This window comes from Arvicola amphibius, chromosome 1, assembly GCF_903992535.2.
Source record: "Arvicola amphibius chromosome 1, mArvAmp1.2, whole genome shotgun sequence".
Lineage (NCBI taxonomy): Eukaryota > Metazoa > Chordata > Mammalia > Rodentia > Cricetidae > Arvicola > Arvicola amphibius.
In genome coordinates, this window is record NC_052047.1 from 130097921 (window position 1) to 130117521 (window position 19601).

The window sequence follows — 19601 nt, forward strand, 5'->3', positions numbered from 1 at the left end:
AGGTAAGCGGACCTGAGCACGTTCAAGATCACCTCCACCGGGCAGGGCTGAATCTTCTGTAGAAGAAGAGTGTCTTTGGGCAAGTGTTGGGGATGTTCAATCATTGTCAGCCCCGAGTTTGTATTTGCATTGATTAAATAAAATTAACCTTGGGTCAGGAGGCTAAGTTAGCAGCTAGTTGACAGAAAGTAGTTATAGAGCATTGTAAACGGAGGCTGCTTGTTTGTTTCCCGGCTGCCCAGACCCAAAACAATCACACAGAAACATTATTAATTGAAACACTGCTTGGCCTATTAGCTCAGGCTTCTTATTAACTAACTCTTACATCTTAAATTAATCCATTCCTATTATTTTGTATTTTACCACAAGGTTTGTGGTTTACTGGTAAGGTTCTGGTGTGTCTGTATCCTTTGACAGCTACATGGCATTTCTCTGACTCTGCCTTCTTTTCTGCTCTATCTCTGCTTGGAATTCCTGCCTTGTTTCTTTATTAACAATGGTAATAAAACATATTCACAGCATACAGGGGGGAGCCCCACATCAGAGCATCAGAGGGCATTTGAGAGAGATGAGAAACACAGGAAGTAGTAGGGAGGGATTTAGGGATTTGGAGTGGCTCTGCTTTTTTGTTTGGGACAGAACAGAAGGACACCTTTTTTTCCCCAGAGATGACAATGAGGAGAAGTTAGCTAGTTACTACCCAGCCTCTCTGAGCTAACAGGTTTTCACTCCAGCTTTTGAATCTCAAGTCTTATTTATAAATAGAATGATAGAGATTTAGTTAAAGCTATCTTTAGTGGCAACAACAGGACAGATGCCTGTGGGAACAGAACTCCTGGCAGGCTGTAGCGTGAGTGACTAGGCTGCTGTCAGAGAAGGAAACTGGTAACAGTGGTGTCAGGATTGCTGGCTGAAATAGCAGTAGATTAAGATCCAGTCACGGTGCTGAGGTTAAAACCACAGGCAAGCATAGCACCTCATACTAACAACCCCAGCCCTTGGGAGGCTGAGGCATCTACATGGCAAGATCGAGGCCAGCATGGGCTATGTAAGACCTTTCCTTAAGAAAAAAAATCATGTTCAGGATCTGCAAGTCACTTCCCTTCCAGTAGGACTGCCCAAACCTCGGAAAAGAACCTGGGCATCTGTCTATACCACCACCTAAAAAGGCAGTCCAAAAATCCAGAAATGGGGTCAACCTAGGCGATAGGAGAATTTCTGGTGGTTAGATACAAGCCAGTGTTCCTCAAGAACTTGTGAAACAGATTCCTGTCTACCCAAAGGAGTCATTTCTCTTACCTCTGGCAGAAGAGACATATGGCCTCCTGTGGCATCTATCAGCATATCAAGGTTCACGCTGGCCTCCAGGCCCCTCAGTATCACAAGTGCCTGTTACACATTTCAAGGTCCATGCTGGCATCCTGGCCCTTCTCACCTCCTCCTCTACCCCAAACTCTGCCCAGCTTCCCTCTGCCTAGCTTCATCCTCCTTATAACCTTGCTATTCTTGCTATGTTTGTGCTCTGTCTCTGTCTCTCTCTTGCTCCTTTCCTCTCACTGTGTTTTCTCTGTCCTCTGTCCCCTGCTATTCTTCCCTTTCTTGCAGATAGCCCTGGCCATGTCTGATCTGCTGACCATATTTAGTCTACTTTTTTCTCTCTCTGCTTTGGACTCTTCTAGATGCCTCTGACTGCTCTCTCTCTCTCTCTCTCTCTCTCTCTCTCTCTCTCTCTCTCTCTCTCTCTCATCTACAATAAAACCTTCCCCTTGTCAGGGTATGTACTCCGGAGCAGAGGCAGGTGGATCTCTGTGAGTTTGAGGTCAACTTGGTCTATAGAGTGAGTTCCAAGACAGCCAGGAATACACAAAGAAACCCTGTCTCAGAAAACAAAACAACAGCAACAACAACAAAACTCCAAAAACCCTTCACCTTTAACCAAACCACGGAGCACTCATGCCATTGTTTATACAGAAGGTAAAATATATCAAAAAGTTCATCCATTTCTTTCAGATTTTTCAAGTTTGATGGTGTACACTTTTTTTTTTTTTGGTTTTGTTGTTTTTCTCAAGGCAGGGTTTCCCTGTATAGCCCTGGAACTCTCTCTGTAGACCAGGCTGGCCCAGAACTCAGAGATGTGCCTGCTTCAGTCACAGTGCTAGGATTAAATGTGTGTGCCACCATCACCCAGCCTGGAGTACATATTTTTAAAATATGTCCTTATGATTCTTTGTTTCCTTCTTTTTTAAAAAAAAATATTTATTTATTATGTGTACAGCATTCCTTCCATGTGTGCCCGCAAGCCAGAAGGGGGCGCCGGGTCTCATTACAGATGGCTGTGAGCCACCATGTGGTTGCTGGGAATTGAACTCAGGACCTCTGGAAGAGCAGTCAGTGCTCTTAACCACTGAGCCATTTCTCCAGACCCTTCTCTGTTTCCTTCTTGTCTGCTGTGCTGTTCCCTTTCATCTCTAATTTTATTTAGATCTTCACTGTCTTTTAGTTGATTTGACTAAGATTTTATCAATCTTACCGATTTTCTCAAAGAACTGCCTCTTCATTTTGCTGATTCTTTGGGTTTTTGTTGTTTCTATTTCACTGATTTCGGCTCTGAGTTTGAATATTTCTTGCTAATGTTTTTGTTCCTCTGTGTAGTGCTGGCTGTCCTAGAACTCACGCTGCAGACTAGGCTGACCTTGAACTCAGAGATTTGCCTTCCTTTACCTCCTGTGTGCTGGTGGGATTGTAGACCCGGGCCACCAGCTCTGGCTCTACTCTTGACTGGCATTCATCCCCTTTGGAGATCCTCTTGTGGCAAGAAGAATGATTGTTTCTCTTTCCATTTTGCTGGACCAGAACTGCCCATCTCCTAATCTAGTCACATGTGTTAGTAATCAGGCAACTGCACTGGCTGCCCCTGGGGTCCTGACAGACTATGTCTTCAGTTGCAGCCACTAAGAGCACGTCCTGTGCACATTCACTACGTTCCCTTTTAAAAGGTGGACCTTGGTCACCTCCCGTCTCTCTCTCTTTGTGTCTCTGCTTCTCTACCTGCCTCTCTCTCTCTCTGTCTCTCTGTCTCTCTGTCTCTCTGTCTCTCTGTCTCTGTCTTTCACTGTCTCTGTCTCTGTCTCTCTCTCTCTCTCTCTCCCCCCCCTTTCTCTTTTGACTCTCCTTTTTCCAGAGTCTGGGCTCCTCCCTCCCCTCACCCCTTTTCCCATTCCCTTTCCTATCGCATGGTGTGACTTCACAGCATGTTTTAAAATGATAACAACGTGTTCTCCAGGGACCAGACTGGCACCAAGTCACCAGCTCCACCTTTCATCTTTTACCCCAATACATCCTGGAAGCATCTGTCACCTATAGATCCAGAAGTGACCCTAGCACTTTGGTCTTAAATGAACTGCCTTACTGCAAGTGCATCTCCCTTTAAGTAAATGCATAGGATGGCATTTGGAGAATGGTTCCTGGTAGATAAAGAATAACTGGGCTGGAATTTGAGGAGCTGTTAGCTCACTGGGAGAAAGACCCTTTGCCTTTGCAGGGTGCTTCCCTGGCAACTTATTTGCAGCCCTTAGAGTCAATAGGATGCCAGAAGAGGGTGAGGTTGTTGGCAACACTGTGGCCTGAGACAACAAATCTGTATAACTCTGTGGCCCAGGCAGAAATTTTTCTAAACTCTTATGGTAAATGTGGTAAATGGGGGCTGGCATGAAGGCATACATGCATATTACATACGTAATAAATAAAAAAATCTTTAAAGAAATAATGTGGTGAATGGGGTATTGTAGGTCCTTAAGTAGCAGATATTTCTCCTGTAGGTTGTTTGTGTGAATTCAAGCCACCTGGACTCCTGGTTCACATATGAAAAAAATAAAATTAGTCCCCTTACGAATCAAGTTTAAAAAGGTTTGCCTCTGGTCTCTGGAGAGACGGCTCAGTAGGTAAGGCTCTTGTTGCTAGTCCAGAGGCCCAGGTTTGGTTCCGAGCACTCATAGTTACTGTAACTCCAGTTCTAGAGAATCTGAGCTCCCCCCTCCCCCGGCTTCCACAAACACTGCATGCAAACAGTGCACTTACATACATGCAGGCAAAATACTCACATACACAAACTAAAACTAAAACTTAAATATATAGAAGAACGTGGCTGGGGCAAGTAGTTCAGTGGTGTGGTGGTCACCTGGCATACATCAGGCCCGGGGCTCGGTCCCTAGTAGTGTGGGCTGATGTGGGATTCGTCTCTGTATGCTGTGAATACCACTGGTTAATAAAGAAACTGTCTTAGGCCCGTGCAGGGCAGAATATAGGTAGGTGGGGAAAACTAAACTGAATGCTGGGAGAAAGAAGGCAGAGTCAGGAGAAGTCGTGTAGCCCCACCAGAGACAAATGCCAGAACTTTACCAGGTAAGCCACAGCCTCGTGACAATACACAGCTTAATGGAGATGAGTTCATTTAAGATATGAGTTAGCCAGAAATACACTTAAGCTATTGGCCAAACAATACTGCAAATAATACAGTTTCTGCGTGATTATTTCAGGAGTCTGGGCGGCTGGGAAATGAGCGGCCTCCTACAACAGTGGGTGGCATATGCATATGTGAAGACAGAAAAATGAGGGGTTCTTATATGTATTCACGATTCTGTGAGTAACCCCAAAGAAGCCTTTCCAGCTTCACACCGTCCAGGACTGAATTTGTCGCCCCCTGGTGGTTGGAAAGAGGTATGAATTTGTACTTTAAGCCATATGAGAATTAGAATGTTTTTCTACAATATTTGTTTTATAACAAGTTTTTTTTTTAAAAACAGAGTTTCTCTAAGTAGTCTTTGCAGTCCCGGACTTATTCTATAGACCAGGACTACATCAAACTCAGAGATCTGCCTCCTGCCTCCTAAATGCTGGGATTGAAAGACTGTGCCACCATGCCGGGCATAACAAGTCTTATATAAAAGTTTATGTGTAATCTGGCAATAATGGTTCGTGTGTGTAATTTTAGCACTCAAGAGGCAGAGGCAGGATGACTGCCTTAAGAACCAGGCCAGACTCAGCAACGTAGGAAGACCTTGCTTTCGAGACAGGGTTTCTCCGTAGCTTTGGAGCCTATCCTGGAACTAGCTCTTGTAGACCAGACTGGCAGAGGCAGGCAGAGCTCTGCGAGTTTGAGGCCAGCCTGGTCTACAGAGCGAGTTCCAGGACAGCCAGGGCCACCCAGAGAAACCCTGTCTCGCATCTGGGATTACAGAACCTATAACTGAGAAAATGCCCTGCCCCCCATGAGACTGGCCTGTAGAGCATTTTCTTAGTGATTCATTTGGGAAGCCTCAGCCTGCTCTTGGTGGTGAGACCTCTGGGCAGATGGTCCGGGGTTTTATATGAAAGCAGGCTGAACAAGCCATGGAGGGCAAGTCAGTAAGCAGTGTTCCTCCATGGCCTTCAGCTCTGGCTTCCCTATCCCTGCCTCGGCTTGCGTCGGGAATCCTCTGTAATGTGGAAGTGTAAGCCCAGTGAACTTTTCCCTTCCCACGCTGCATTTGGTCATGGTGTTGAGTCACAGCCTTAGAAAGCAAACTAAAATCTTAGGCAAAGCAGGTTTGATACGTCCTATTGCTTTTGAAAATACTTAAATAGTTTAGGGCAAAGCCAGAGCAAAGTTCCCTAGATCTTGAAGCTCTCCAGCGTATTTGTGGGTTTGTGTGTGTGTGTGTGTGTGTGTGTGTAGCTAAAGATTCAGTGTGCCCCCTAAACGATCCTTCCGGAAAGCACTACAGCAGTGACTTTATGAGCACACAGACGGGCTGGCAACGTGGCTCTTGCGATCCAGCAATGGGACCCAAATGGTGGAAAGAGAAATGGCAGCTGCAAGCTGGCTTCTGACTAAGTACACACATGTACACATACATAAACAGATACATATACACACCACCCCCATATACCACTCACAGCACATATACCATACACACCACACACCAAACACACCATAGACACCACTCACATACACACTACCCACAGCACATATACCATACACACCACAGATACCACCCACAACACTTATACCATACATACAACACATATCCCATATACACCACACACTGGACACACTATAAACACATATATACATACACACACTCCACACACACCCCCACCCACTCATAAAACACGTCCCCACACTAAATGAACAAATGTAAAATACAAAGAGTTAGATGTATGTGTGAAAGGGCTGCACAGGGACGGTCTGGAGGCCCTCGGTGATAAGACGCCTGCCTGAAATCCATGCCCAGTACTGAGAAATCACACGGGAAAGCTCTCAGCCAGAGAGTGGATTTGGTACGTATGGTTTTGTTTCTGGTGTTTTGAGATAGGGTCTTGTTAGGTAGCACTGACTGGCCTTAAACTTGCTGTGATCCTCCTGCCTCTGCCTCCCAAGTGTTGGGTTAATGGGCATGCAGTGTCATCCCTGGCTAAAAATCTTTGAACCATTTCAATGTCGTTATGATTTCTGAACTTCAAAACTTCTGGCAAACTATGGTTTCACAATCTCTCCATAGTTAGCTATATCTTGATATGATTATCAGAATATTTCTACACTATTTGGGAACTGTCCTACAGAGTTTAGTCTATTGTCAACCATAGAAACAAGAATCACTTGATAATTTTGTTGTGCACAAAGCTTCACTACTCCGGCCTGTGGACTGAAATAAACCACGTCCATACTCTGATTTCAAGGATTTATTTCTTTCTTTTCCCACTTGAGAGACGGGATCTCTCCATGTAGACATGGCTGGTCTGAAACTCACAGAGATCTACAGCCTCTGTCACCTGAGTGCTGACATTAAAGACATGTGCCCACTCACATCCCCCAAAATATCTAATTCTGCTGCCTTCCCCCCACCAAGACAGGGGTTCTCTGTGTAGCCCTTGATGTTCTGGAACTCAGAACTCACTCTGTAGACCAGGCTGTCCTCAAACTCACAGAGATCACCTTGCTTCTGCCTCCCCAAGTGCTGGAATTAAAGGTGTGCGCCATCACAGGCTGTGGATGAGGTGTTTAATTTTTTTGGTTTTTTGAGACAGGGTTTCTCTGTTGCTTTGGAGCCTGTCCACCTGTCCTGGAACTAGCTCTTTTTTTTTTTTTTTTTAAGATTTTATTTATTATGTATACAACATTCTGCCTCCGTGTATTCCTGCAGGCCAGAAGAGGGCGCCAGATCTCAGTACAGATGGTTGTGAGCCACCATGTGGTTGCTGGGAATTGAACTCAGGACCTCTGGAAGAGCAGCCAGTGCTCTTAACCTCTGAGCCATCTCTCCAGCCCCTGTGGCTGAGGTTTTAAAGTGACATGTTGACACACTTCTCTCAGCACAGAGAAGCGACATCTTCACCTAAAAGTAAAGCCAACTTTACCAATAAAAATATCTTCCTGTCTCAACCAGCATCAATATGCAAGAACGTGCTTGAGCCGAGGGGAAGGCTCCCTGTTTCTTGTGCAGTTGTCACAGTGGTTCTTTCTTTGCTTTTCCTTCTATTTTCTTCCTTTTTTTCCATTGACACTGAGCCTGAAGTAAACCTGGCTGGGGTGTATCACCATGCCTAGCTTGCCTATCTCTCCCACCTTCCAGGACTGCTTTAAGCATCTTTGGCTGTCCTGAAACTCACTATGTTCAGACCAGGCTGACCTCGAACTCACCAAGATCCACCTACTTCTGCCTCCTGAGCCAGGCTCCTTTATAGCAGTTTTACATGCGCCTTCTCGCCAACACTTGGAAATGAATCTGAAGTAAAGTGTGTGCAGTCTATCCATGTTCAATTCTCTCTGTAGGATCAAACATAAATTTCGTCAGGTTCATTTGCAGATCTGACAAGACGCTCCTGCTCTGCTGCCCTATACCTCTGCTCCTCTCTCTTCCCAGTCTCCACAGTCTCTTGCTCTCTTTCCTAAAGATTTCATTTATTATGTACGCAGTGTTCTGCCTGCACATTTGCCTGCAAGACAGAGGAGAGCGCCAGATCTCATTATACATGGTTGTGCCATCTCTCCAGCACCATTTTCTCTCTTCTTTTCTTTTCTTTTTTCTTTTTTTTTTTTTTTTTTTGTTTTTTTCGAGACAGGGTTTCACTGTAGTTTCTAGAGCCTGTCCTGGAACTAGCTCTTGTAGACCAGGCTGGCCTCGAACTCAGAGATCCACCTGCCTCTGCCTCCTGAGTGCTGGGATTAAAGGCGTGCGCCACCACAGCCCGGCTTCTTTTCTTTTCTTTTCTTTTCTTTCTTTTTATACAGGATCACCTTGGCTGCCCTGGAATGCAGGCCTTGAACCCCTAACTCAGAGATTCACCTGCCTCTTGAGTGCTGGGATCAAGAACATGTTCCACCACACCTGCTTCTCCTTTAAATCCGAGGCCAGTAATCTGTGATCGCATTTTCAGTTGTATTTGCCAGGACGAAGAAGACCTGAGTGGGCCCAAACCTGCAGGGGCATTTTCTGTTCTGGGTGCTGCCTGATGAAATAATATTGTTATTATTGTTATTATTATTATTATTATTATTATTATTATTAATTTTGCTTCTTTTTGTTTTTGTTTTGAGACAGGCTCTCTCTTAGCCCTGGCTGTCCTAGAACTCAGTATGTAGACCAGGCTGGCCTCAAACTCATGGAGACCCTTCTGCTTTTGTCTCCTCAGAGCTGGAGCTGGGATTAAAGATGCGCCACCATGGCAGGTTAAAGCTACATATCTTAAACAAAGAACAAGACAGTAAAGCATATATATATATATATTTTTTTTTTGTTTTTTCAAGACAGGGTTTCCCTGTAGTTTCTAGAGCCTGTCCTGGAACTAGCTCTTGTAGACCAGGCTGGCCTCGAACTCAGAGATCCGCCTGCCTCTGCCTCTGCCTCCCGAGTGCTGGGATTAAAGGCGTGCGCCACCACCGCCCGGCAGTAAAGAACATTTTTTAAAATTTTATTTCTTTATTATGAGTACAGTATTCTGCCTGCATGTACACCTGCAGGCTAGAAGAGGGCACCAGATCTCAATACAGATGGCTGTGAGCCACCATGAGGTTGCTGAGGACCTCTGGAAGAGCAGCCAGTGCTCTTAACTGCTGAGAACATTTACTTGGGGCTGGAGAGTTGGCTTATTGGTAAGAGCACTTGCTCCTTTTGCTGAGGACTCAGGTTCAATTTTTAGTACCCATGTGGTGGTTCTTAACTATCCATAATTCCAGTTCCAAGGTAACTCCAATTCCAAGGAATCTGACACCCTCTCTGACCTCTGCCTGTACCAAGAACACATCTGGTGCACATGTATACATGTAGGCAAAACATTCAGTAAAATAAAATAATAATTACATAAATAAGCATAAAAAAATTTTTTTAGGGGCTGGAGAAATGGCTCCACAGTTAAGTTCTTCCAGAGGACCCAGGTTCAATTCCTAGCACCCACATGGCAGGTAACTGCAGGGAGCCGGAGCCGATTTGCTGGCCACCATCACAAGATGGCGCCAAGCCCCTGCAGCGCCGAGTAAACAATTCCGTATTAGGCAAGGCTCTAGACAGAACCTCCCGCAGGCACGACCCCTGTCCATTTCCCCCTCTATAAGCAGCTGCCGCTTAGTCCTTGGTGGGGGGGGGGGGCTCGCTTCCTGCTCTCCCTTTAACCAAGAGGCTCCAATAAAGCATGATTTGAGAAGAATCCTTGACTGGTGGTTGTTCTTCCCTGCTGGCCAGGGGGGTTCGCCGCAGGTAACAACTGTCTATAACTCCAAGATCAGACAAACATGCAGGCAAAACACCAATACATAGGGCTGGAGAGATGGCTCAGTGGTTAAGAGCATTGCCTGCCCTTCCAAAGGTCCTGAGTTCAATTCCCAGCAACCACAACAGATGGTTGCTCAGAACCATCTGTAATAAGGTCTGGTGTCCTCTTCTGGCCTGCAGATATACACACAGACAGAATATTGTATACATGATAAATAAATAAATATTAAAAAAACCACCAATACATGTAAAATAAAAAAATTAATTTTTTTATTTTTCAAAATGGGGTTTCTCTGTAGCTTTGGATGGAACTAGCTCTTGGAGATCAGGTTGGCCTCAAACTCACAGAGATTCGCCTGCTTCTGCCTCTCGAGTGCTGGGATTAAAGGCGTGTGCCACCACCACCCGGCTTTAAAATTTTCTTTTAAAGAACACTGTTTATACTTATCACGTGCCAGCCCCAGCTAAAGATGATTTACAGATGGAAAACCACTTAATACTCCCAAGAGTTCTCTGCTGTACTCCTCTCCCTCTCAGTTTTAGGGTTTTCAAGGGTCTCACAACGTAGCCCAGAGTGGCCAGAGAGCTCACTTTAAAACCTAGAACTCCGCCTTTAATCCCAGCACTCGGGAGGCAGAGGCAGGCAGATCGCTGTGAGTTCGAGGCCAGCCTGGTCTACAAGAGCTAGTTCCAGGACAGACTCCAAAGCTACAGAGAAACCCTGTCTCAAAACAAAACAATCTTAGAGCTCAAGGTGCTTCCTACTTCAGCCTCCCGCTGAGCCACAGCCTGGCTTCCTCATGTTTTAGAGATGTAAGATAGCAGGGCTGTCCAAGTGCAGGGTCCCTGCATGTGGTGAGTAAAAATGCAATCCCCCTCTGCTTCCTTGGATCCGAGGAAGGGATTCCTCAGACATGCTGCAGTTTAGAGAAGGCCTGGGCCTGCCTGCCTCTTGCTCCACACTGTTTCTCAGGCCATATGCCTCCCAGGACACAGCTAAAATGGCTTCGCAGAGCAGGCTCTCAGTCAAGCTTGGTCCTCTTGGGTCTTAACCATGTTGTGCCGACAAATGTGGTGATATTTTGTTTGTGTTCTGACAAATAAAGCTTCCCTAGATATCAGAGGCGGAGCTAGCCACTTGGTAACCATAGAGGTTTGGAAGTCTGTATATAGACAGACAGGGATGGAATGGAGACAGGAGCTAGGTGGCTGGTCCTTTACTTCTCTTACTTCTCTGATCTTTTAGTTTTTGTTTTGTTTTGTTTTTTTGTTTTTCCTTTTTTTTTTTTTTTTTTTTTTTTTTTGGTTTTTCGAGACAGGGTTTCTCTGCAGCGTTTTTAGAGCCTGTCCTGGAACTAGCTCTTGTAGACCAGGCTGGCCTCGAACTCACAGAGATCCGCCTGCCTCTGCCTCCCGAGTGCTGGGATTAAAGGCGTGTGCCACCACCGCCCGGCTTGTTTTTTTGTTTTTCGAGACAGGGTTTCTCTGCAGTTTTGGAGCCTGTCCTGGAACTAGCTCTTGTAGACCAGGCTGGCCTCGAACTGACAGACATCTATCTGCCTGCCTCTGCCTCCTGAGTGCTGGAATTAAAGGCGTGCGCCACCACTGCCCGGCTGATCTTTTAGCTTTTACCAAGATATCTGACTCTGGGTTTTTATTATTAAGACTAATTAGGATTGTGCTTCATCTGGCACCAAACATGGGGTACCATTTGTAATTGGACATGTCTCTCCTACCGGACAGTTCCCAATAACCAGTCAGAGGCTTAATATTATTTATAAGTATTTGGTTGATGGCTCAGGCTTATTACTAGCTATATCTTACATTTCAATCAGTCCATGTCTGTCAACGACATATTGCCACGTGGCCGTGGTGTTACTTCACTTTCTACATGTCTTGCTTCCTTGGCAGCTGGCTGGTGTCTCCCAGACTCCACCCTTTTTCTCCTGTATCTCTGCTTGGATTTCCCATCTGCCTCTATCCTGCCTTGCCATAGACAAAAGTGACTTTTTTTTTATAACCCAATGAGAGCAACAGATATTCACAGCATATAGATAGACCATCCCATAGCAGGCAAATGACTCATTCACTTGGTAAACTCCTAGTAGAAATGCCATCTCCTCCGATGCAACCTAACCTACTCATTGCAAAATGACCTCTGTGACACCTCCTATAACATACTATTGCCAACATCTCATTTTGAAATTGTTTCTTTAAAAATTATTTGTGTGTGTGAGTGTGTGTGTGTGTGAACTCTAGAGAGTCTCAGCACACTTACAGAGATTTGGGGTCAGGCTTGTGCTGCAAATCAGTTTCTTGCTTAGCCATTTCGCCAGTCCATGACACAATTTTATTTAGCACAAGTTATCCTCCAACTTGTCATGAAGCCAAGACTAGTGTCGAAATCCTTGATCATTGCCTCCACTAACCAAACTGAAAATATTCATTGTTGTAGATTGGGTGTGGGTTCACACAGTCTATGGAAGAAGACACAGGGCACCTGCAGGATGTATCTACCCTTTCCAGCTGTGGGGGGCTCACCCTCTCACTGATTGAAACCCTCCTCCTCCTTAGTCAAGGGCCGTTTTAAAAAAAAAATGTTCTCTAATTCAACGCAATGCCCATCAAAATCCCAGCAAAATTCTTCAATGATCTCAAAAGAACGGTACTCTTGATATGGAAAAACAAAAAACCCAGGATAGCCAAAACAATTCTGTACAATAAAAGAACTTCTGGAGGCATCACAATCCCTGACTTCAAACTCTACTACAGAGCCACAGTACTGAAAACAGCCTGGTATTAGCATAAGAACAAATAGGAGGACCAATGGAACCGAATAGAAGACCTGGCTATCAATCCACACATCTTCGAAACCTGATCTTTAATAAAGAAGCAAAAAATATCAAATGGAAAAAAGAAAGCATATTTAACCAGTTGTGCTGGCATAAATGGATATCAACATGTAGAAGAATGAAAATAGACCCATATCTATCACCATGCACAAAACTCAAGTTCAAATGGATCAAAGACTTCAACATAAAGCCAGCCACACTGAACCTTATAGAAGAGAAAGTGGGAAGTACACTTGAACACATTGGCACAGGGAAACACTTCCTAAATATAACCCCAGTAGCACAGACACTGAGAGAAACAATTAATAAATGGGACCTCCTGAAACTGAAAAGCTTCTTTAAAGCAAAGGACACGGTCAACAAGACAAAACAACAGCTTACAGAATGAGCAAAGATCTTCACTAACCCCACATCAGACAGAGAACTCAAGAAATTGACACCAAAAGATCACATAATCCAATAATAAAATGGAATACAGACCTAAACAGAGAACTCTCAACAGAGGAATCTCAAATGGCTGAAAGACACTTAAGGAAATGTTCAACATCCTTAGTCATCAGAAAAATGCAAATCAAAACAACTCTGAGATTCTATCTTACACCTGTAAGAATGGCCAAGATCAAAAACACTGATGACAACTTATGCTGGAGAGGTTGTGGGGAAAGGGGAATACTTCTGCCTTGCTGGTGGGAATATAATCTGGTATAACCCCTTTGGATGTCAGTGTGGCGATTTCTCAGAAAATTAGGAAACAATCTTCCTCAAAACCTATCATCATGCACAAAACTCAAGTTCAAATGGATAAAAGACGTCAACATATTATTTATTTATTTATTTATTTATTTGGTTTTTCGAGACAGGGTTTCTCTGCAGCGTTTTTAGAGCCTGTCCTGGAACTAGCTCTTGTAGACCAGGCTGGCCTCGAACTCACAAAGATCCGCCTGCCTCTGCCTCCCGAGTGCTGGGATTAAAGGCGTGCGCCACCACCGCCCGGCAACATATTTTTTATGATTAAGATTTTTCTAACTCAGAATGAATCCACAGCCTCTTGTTTTCTGTGGAAACAAAAGCAAAATCTCTTCTCCAAAGTAACAAACCTTTTAACTTCAAGTTTGAAGTCAAGGTAATTTCAAAATACCTATCTTGGATTAATTCAGCAGCATTTATAAGCAAATACCTCTTAGCAGCGTTGCTCCTTCTTTCAAACAATTCAAAAAAAACATACAGTATCAAGATTTTCTGTGTATTTTTCATCTTTATGTGACTTTATTTTAACCTCTATTTCTTTTATTTTTACGTTTAATATTTGGCTTTTTGAGATAGGTTTTCTGTGTATCTTTGTCCTGGAACTCATTCTGTAGACCAGGATGTCATTGAACTCCAGAGATCCATCTGTCTCTGCCTCCCAAGTGCTGGGATTAAAGGTGTGCCCCACCACACCCAACTACTCTTTTTTTCTAAGGACTTTAACCTTTTTCTTTTCTTTCCCAAGGCTGCATATATTTTTTAAAGATTTATTTATTTATTATGTATACAGTATTCTCAGTATTCTGTCTGCATGTATGCCTGCAGGCCAGAAGTGAGCACCAGATTTCATTACAGATGGTTGTGGGCCACCATGTGGTTGCTGGGAATTGAACTCAGGACCTTTGGAAGAACAGGCAGTGCTCTTAACCACTGAGCCATCTCTCCAGCCTGGTTGCATATATTTTCAACACACTGTAAAACATTTAGAGGTTTTCTTTTTTTTGAAGTATATCTCTCTTTTTCTGACCACATGAGTAGGAGTAAAGCCGTGGCTTTGATGGCTGGATCCAGAGCATTCCTTAGCTTTCTGAAATTCCAGGCTCATGGCAGAGGTACCAGCTGGAGCCATGTTTATTGCCACAACTCTATGGCATTTCAAGGTCCTTGCCAGCAAACAAGCTGCAACAGTGTATCCACAAACAACACTCAGATGCTCTCTCTGTAGCCGGACCTCCTGCCTCAAAGAGAGAGTTTGCCCTGGCAGGACAGCCCAGAAAGCTGGCACTTTAAAATGGCTCAGCTTTTTTCTTGCTACAGCTGAAAACCAAAAAGCGTGCGTTCAGCTTTTTATCAACACCGTTTAAGTGCTTCATGGCAGGACCTCTTAAAAGAGCTGCAAGGTTTTGCAGCTAAAGCTGAGTCAGGAAGCCTTTCTTAAATGAGAACGCTTGCTTGCTTCTAGCAAGCAGAGCAGACCTGAGAAATTGCTGCTACCAAGAAGCCATGCTTTACTCTATTCTTTTCTGTCTATAATTACTTCCCAAGCTCATTCAGGATTTATGTGGATGCAGTTGTCCACGTGGGTACCATTCTGTTGACTGAGGTTTCTGTCTGGCCTGGTTCGCACAGTTGTTAGGTCTCAAAGAATCACACAGAAGTCTACATTAATGATAAAACTTATTGGCCCATTAGCTCAGGCTTCTTACTAACTCTTATAACTCCTATAACCCATTATTCTTATCTATGTTAGCTACATGGCTCGGTACCTTTTTCAGCGGGGCAATCACATCTTTCTTCTTCAGTGATTTGGACAGAACTGGCCATAGGTGTTTTTAAATATAAAGCAAAGAAAGCCAGCCTACAAACCACAATCCCAGAGAATTTAGACAACAATGCAGACACTAAGAGAGACTTACATAGATCTAATCTACATGGGAAGTAGAAAGTAGAAAAAGACAAGATCTCCTGAGTAAATTGGGAGCATGGGGACCTTTGGGGAGGATTGAAGGGGAGAGGGGAGAGTCAGGGAGGGGAGCAAAGAAATATGTAGAGCTCAATAAATATCAATAAAAATGTATAAAAATTATTCTTTAATTTACACCTTTAACACGCTGATTTTCATATCCACAAAACATCTTAACTAAGCTTCCAAAGGGACAATGCCAAACGCAAATTCTCGATTAAGGAATATCACAGTGTGCTGAATTTTTCCCAACCAAGTGTTACATAGGCTTTGTACCCTTGGGAAACTCTTAGACATGATTCACATATGTTAGGCAGAAGGTGCTGAAGACAAGGCAGTCTGAGGCTATATGCTGACATTCCAGAGCAGGCTGCAGCTGAGTAGGGATTCTCCCTACAATTTGTAAAAGTCAATTTGCTTTTTGAATTAGGCAATCTATGTACAGTGTAATGATAATTTGTGCAGGCTAGGTGTGGTGGCAAATTTGCAATCCCAGCACCCTGGAGGACCTCCAGGTAGAGGCTTGCCTAGTTACCGAGATAGCTGCTATCTCTAAGAAAACAACTCATAGCCCTTCCCCAAATGTGGCAGAGTTCATTGGTTCAGGACAACAATCCCAGTTATTCAGAAAGCTGAAGCGGAAGAATTAAGTTTAGCAGTTGAACCAGCTTGGGCAACATAGCAAGACTTTGTCTAAAAAAATGGAAAAAATTTAGAAAAAAAAATCCCACAAGCAAACCTAAGAGACTTTAAAAATTAGGGTCTCACTCTGTAGCCTAGTCTGGCTTTGAATGGAAGGAGATCCTCCTGCCTTAGCTTCCCAAGTGCTGAAATTATAGCTGTGGGCTACATGCCTATATCTTGTGTGTGACAGACTTTTCCTGGGGAGGTGAAACACACGTGTCTACTAGCCCCAGATGGGGAGCCTACAACAGACCAAAGTAGGGACACCACCAAAGTCTACCTTGGTGAACTAATGAATTTTATTGGGGTTAACTATAGGAATATGTGTGGGAATATGACCTACAGACAGCTGTATTACCCTAGCACAGGTGATAGCTCACCAAAACTGAGAACCTGGAGCCCAACCCACAGTCCACAGATGGCTCAGCAGGTTGGAGTGTGTCCCTTCTAGGCTGCTCAGCGGGGCTCTGCTTCCTTCCTTGCCGCTTGGCTTGTCTGAGAGGGACTCTTAGTCTTTATTGCTTATTCTTGTGAGGGAAGGGTCTAAGGAATCTGGTCAGTTTTAGGTATTTCCTGAAGCTATATTGAGTTGTTAATTTTCTATTCTAAGGAGCTTCCCTGTATGAAATATTTTAATCTAGCAAGAAACTGTTACACAATTCTTGGTCTCTCTCATTAGGTTTTTTTTTTTTGTGTGTGTATGTTGGTTTTTGGTATATGATTTTGTTATGTGCTTCTAGATAGCCTAGAAAGCAAACATTCGGCTTCAGCCTCTCCAGTTCTAGATTTGGGTATGTATCACCATGTCTATTTTATTTATTTATTGACAATGTCTCACGTATTCCAGGCTCACCTGAACTACCTATGTAGGTAAGGATAACCTTGAGTTTCTGATTCCCCTGACTCTACCTCCTGAGTGCTAGGATTATAGGCAAAGGCCACCGTGAGAGTTGCACAATGCTGGGGATCAAACCCAGGACTCTACCTCCTGAGCATCGTCTCCAGCACCCCACCTTTTCCCTTACTTTAGCTACTTTTCTATTGCTGTGAAGAGAGCAGGACAAAGGCAAATTAGGAAAGGAAACATTTATGTGGGGCCTGAACCCCCAGGAACCACAGTTGGGCAAGGGTCTGGGAAGTAAAAAACACACAGATATGTGGGTCGCTCTTGGAGAAAGAATGTCAACTTTATTGTGTTCCAGGGCAGCTTATACAGTGCTCTCCTTGATTAGTGGCCACGCCCTAGCTCTCGGGATTTTCTACTGCAAGCCCACCAGAAACCCCTTCCTTGTTAGCAGGAACTCATGAGGATTTCATGCTCAGAGCAGCTGCAAGCATAGGAAAGCAAGTTGTTTACTCCGGCAGGCAAGAGGTCATAGAAAGTTCAGGGTCTGAGGGTCTGCAGCCCCTAACAGCTCCCCCTTTTCTATATAATTAGACCCGGCCTGTCTTAGGTTGCAGAAGCACAAATTCACACCTTCCCCCGTCATCAAGAAGACTTGCCTCAGCACGCAAGGCCTCTGTCTTACGTTGATTGTGATAGGCTCCTGTCTTACCCATCCCTAGCTCACTGGTCTTCTCATAGCATGTTGACCCATACCGTGCTCGGAGGAAGCCAGCTTACTTGGGCAAGCATCAATTGCATAGTAGCAATATTAAATCGCTGCTGCTGCTGACACCTGTTGCAGAAGCAGAGCACTGAAAACCCTCCAGCTACAAGGGTTCCTAGGGCAGCCGTCCCAGACCAGCTTTCCAGCAGCCTAGGCTGTAAAGAAGGTCCTCAGAGAGTCTGTGGAAGCAGGAGGTACAAGAGTCTCATTAATCTCAATGGACGCAGTAACATTAAGAAATTACGTGTTCCATGGTCCCTTGAGATAAGAATTCAACGGGCGGACAGTAAGGTTCTTGACTGGGCCCGGTGTGACACAGAAATGATGGAAGGAAGGGGAGCAACTAAGCATATGCAAATCTCATAAGAAATCTAACTGCTCTTTTTTTTTTTTTTCTGAGACAGGGTTTTGCTATAGTTTTAGAGGCTCTCCTGGAACTAGCTCTTGTAGACCAGGCTGGCCTCGAAATCACAGAGATCCACCTGTCTCTGTCTCCCGAGTACTGGGATTAAAGGCATGTGCCACCACTGCCCAGCTTCTAGCTCTTTTTTTTTTTTTTTTGAGACAGAATCTCACATATCCTAGGATCCTGATCCTCTTGCCTTACCTTAGCTCCATAGAACTAGGATTCTCAATAGTTAATGTGGGTTGTTGTCCAGTTTACTGCTTTTTCTTTTGTCTTAGACTCTTGACTGGCTGGGATTACAGAGTGCTTACCATCTGATTTCCAGAATTTTTTCTTTTGCTTTTGTTTTTCAAGACAGGGTTTCTCTGTATAGCCCTGGTTGTCCTAGAACTCGCTCTGTAGATCAGGCTGGCTTTGAATTCACGGAGATCTGTCTGCCTCTGCTGGGATTAAAGGTGTGCCTCCAAACCTGGCTGGTTTGCAGATATTTTAATGATCATTTAGGTTGTTCCTAAAATTTTGAATTTTTAGAAATTTTGGTGGTGCACGCCTTTAATGCCAGCACTTTGGAGGCAAACTCAGGGGGAATCCTTGTAAACTCAAGGTCAGACGGGTAAACAGTGAGTTCCAGTGTAGCCAGGGCTACATAGTGAGATTCTGTCTCAAAACAAAATAGCCAGGCGGTTTTAATCCCATCCCTTGAGAGGCATAAGGATTTCTGTGAGTTAAGGCCAGCTTGGTCTACAAAGCGAGTTCCAGGACAGCCAGAGCTAAACAGTGAAACCTGTCTCGAAAACGAAAAAAATTTAAAAAAGCAAAATAAAAAATTGATATGTAAATACTATTTGGACAGCAGTATTATTTAAACAAATATATATATATATATATATATATATATATATATATATATATATATATATATTTGTTTTTCGAGACAGGGTTTCTCTGTAGCTTTGGAGCCTGTCCTGGAACTAGCTCTTGTAGACCAGGCTGGCTCGAACTCACAGAGATCCTCCTGCCTTGGCCTCCCGAGTGCTGGGATTAAAGGCGTGCACCACCACCGCCCGGCTTAAACAAAATTTTATGTGTATGAATGTTTTGCTTGCTATGATGTCTATGCACCAGATGTGTCTCCATTGACCTTGGAGTTCAGATGAGGTCATCAGATTACCTGGAACTGGAGTCAGAGATGGTTGTGAGCCCCCAGGTGGGCACTAAAACAGACCCTGTGTCCTCTGTAGAGCAGCCATCTCTCTCTCCAGTCTCCTGAATTTCATTAAAATATTTATTTGTATGGATGTTTTGTCTGCCTGTATGTGCACCACGTACATACTGGTGCCCATGGAGGCCAGAAGAGGGCATTGGATCCTATGGCACTGGAGTTACAGATGGTTGTTAGCTGCCATGTGGGTGCTAGGAATTGAACTTGAGTCCTCTGGGAGAGCAGTCAGTGCTCTTAATCGCTGAGCCATCTTTCCAAATTCCCCTTGAATTTCATATTTGTCCTTGCCTTTACAAAATGTGTCCAGGCTTTTAAATGCTCTAAATCATTTCGTGTAATCAAGAAGCAATTTGTTTCATAGATTTCTATTT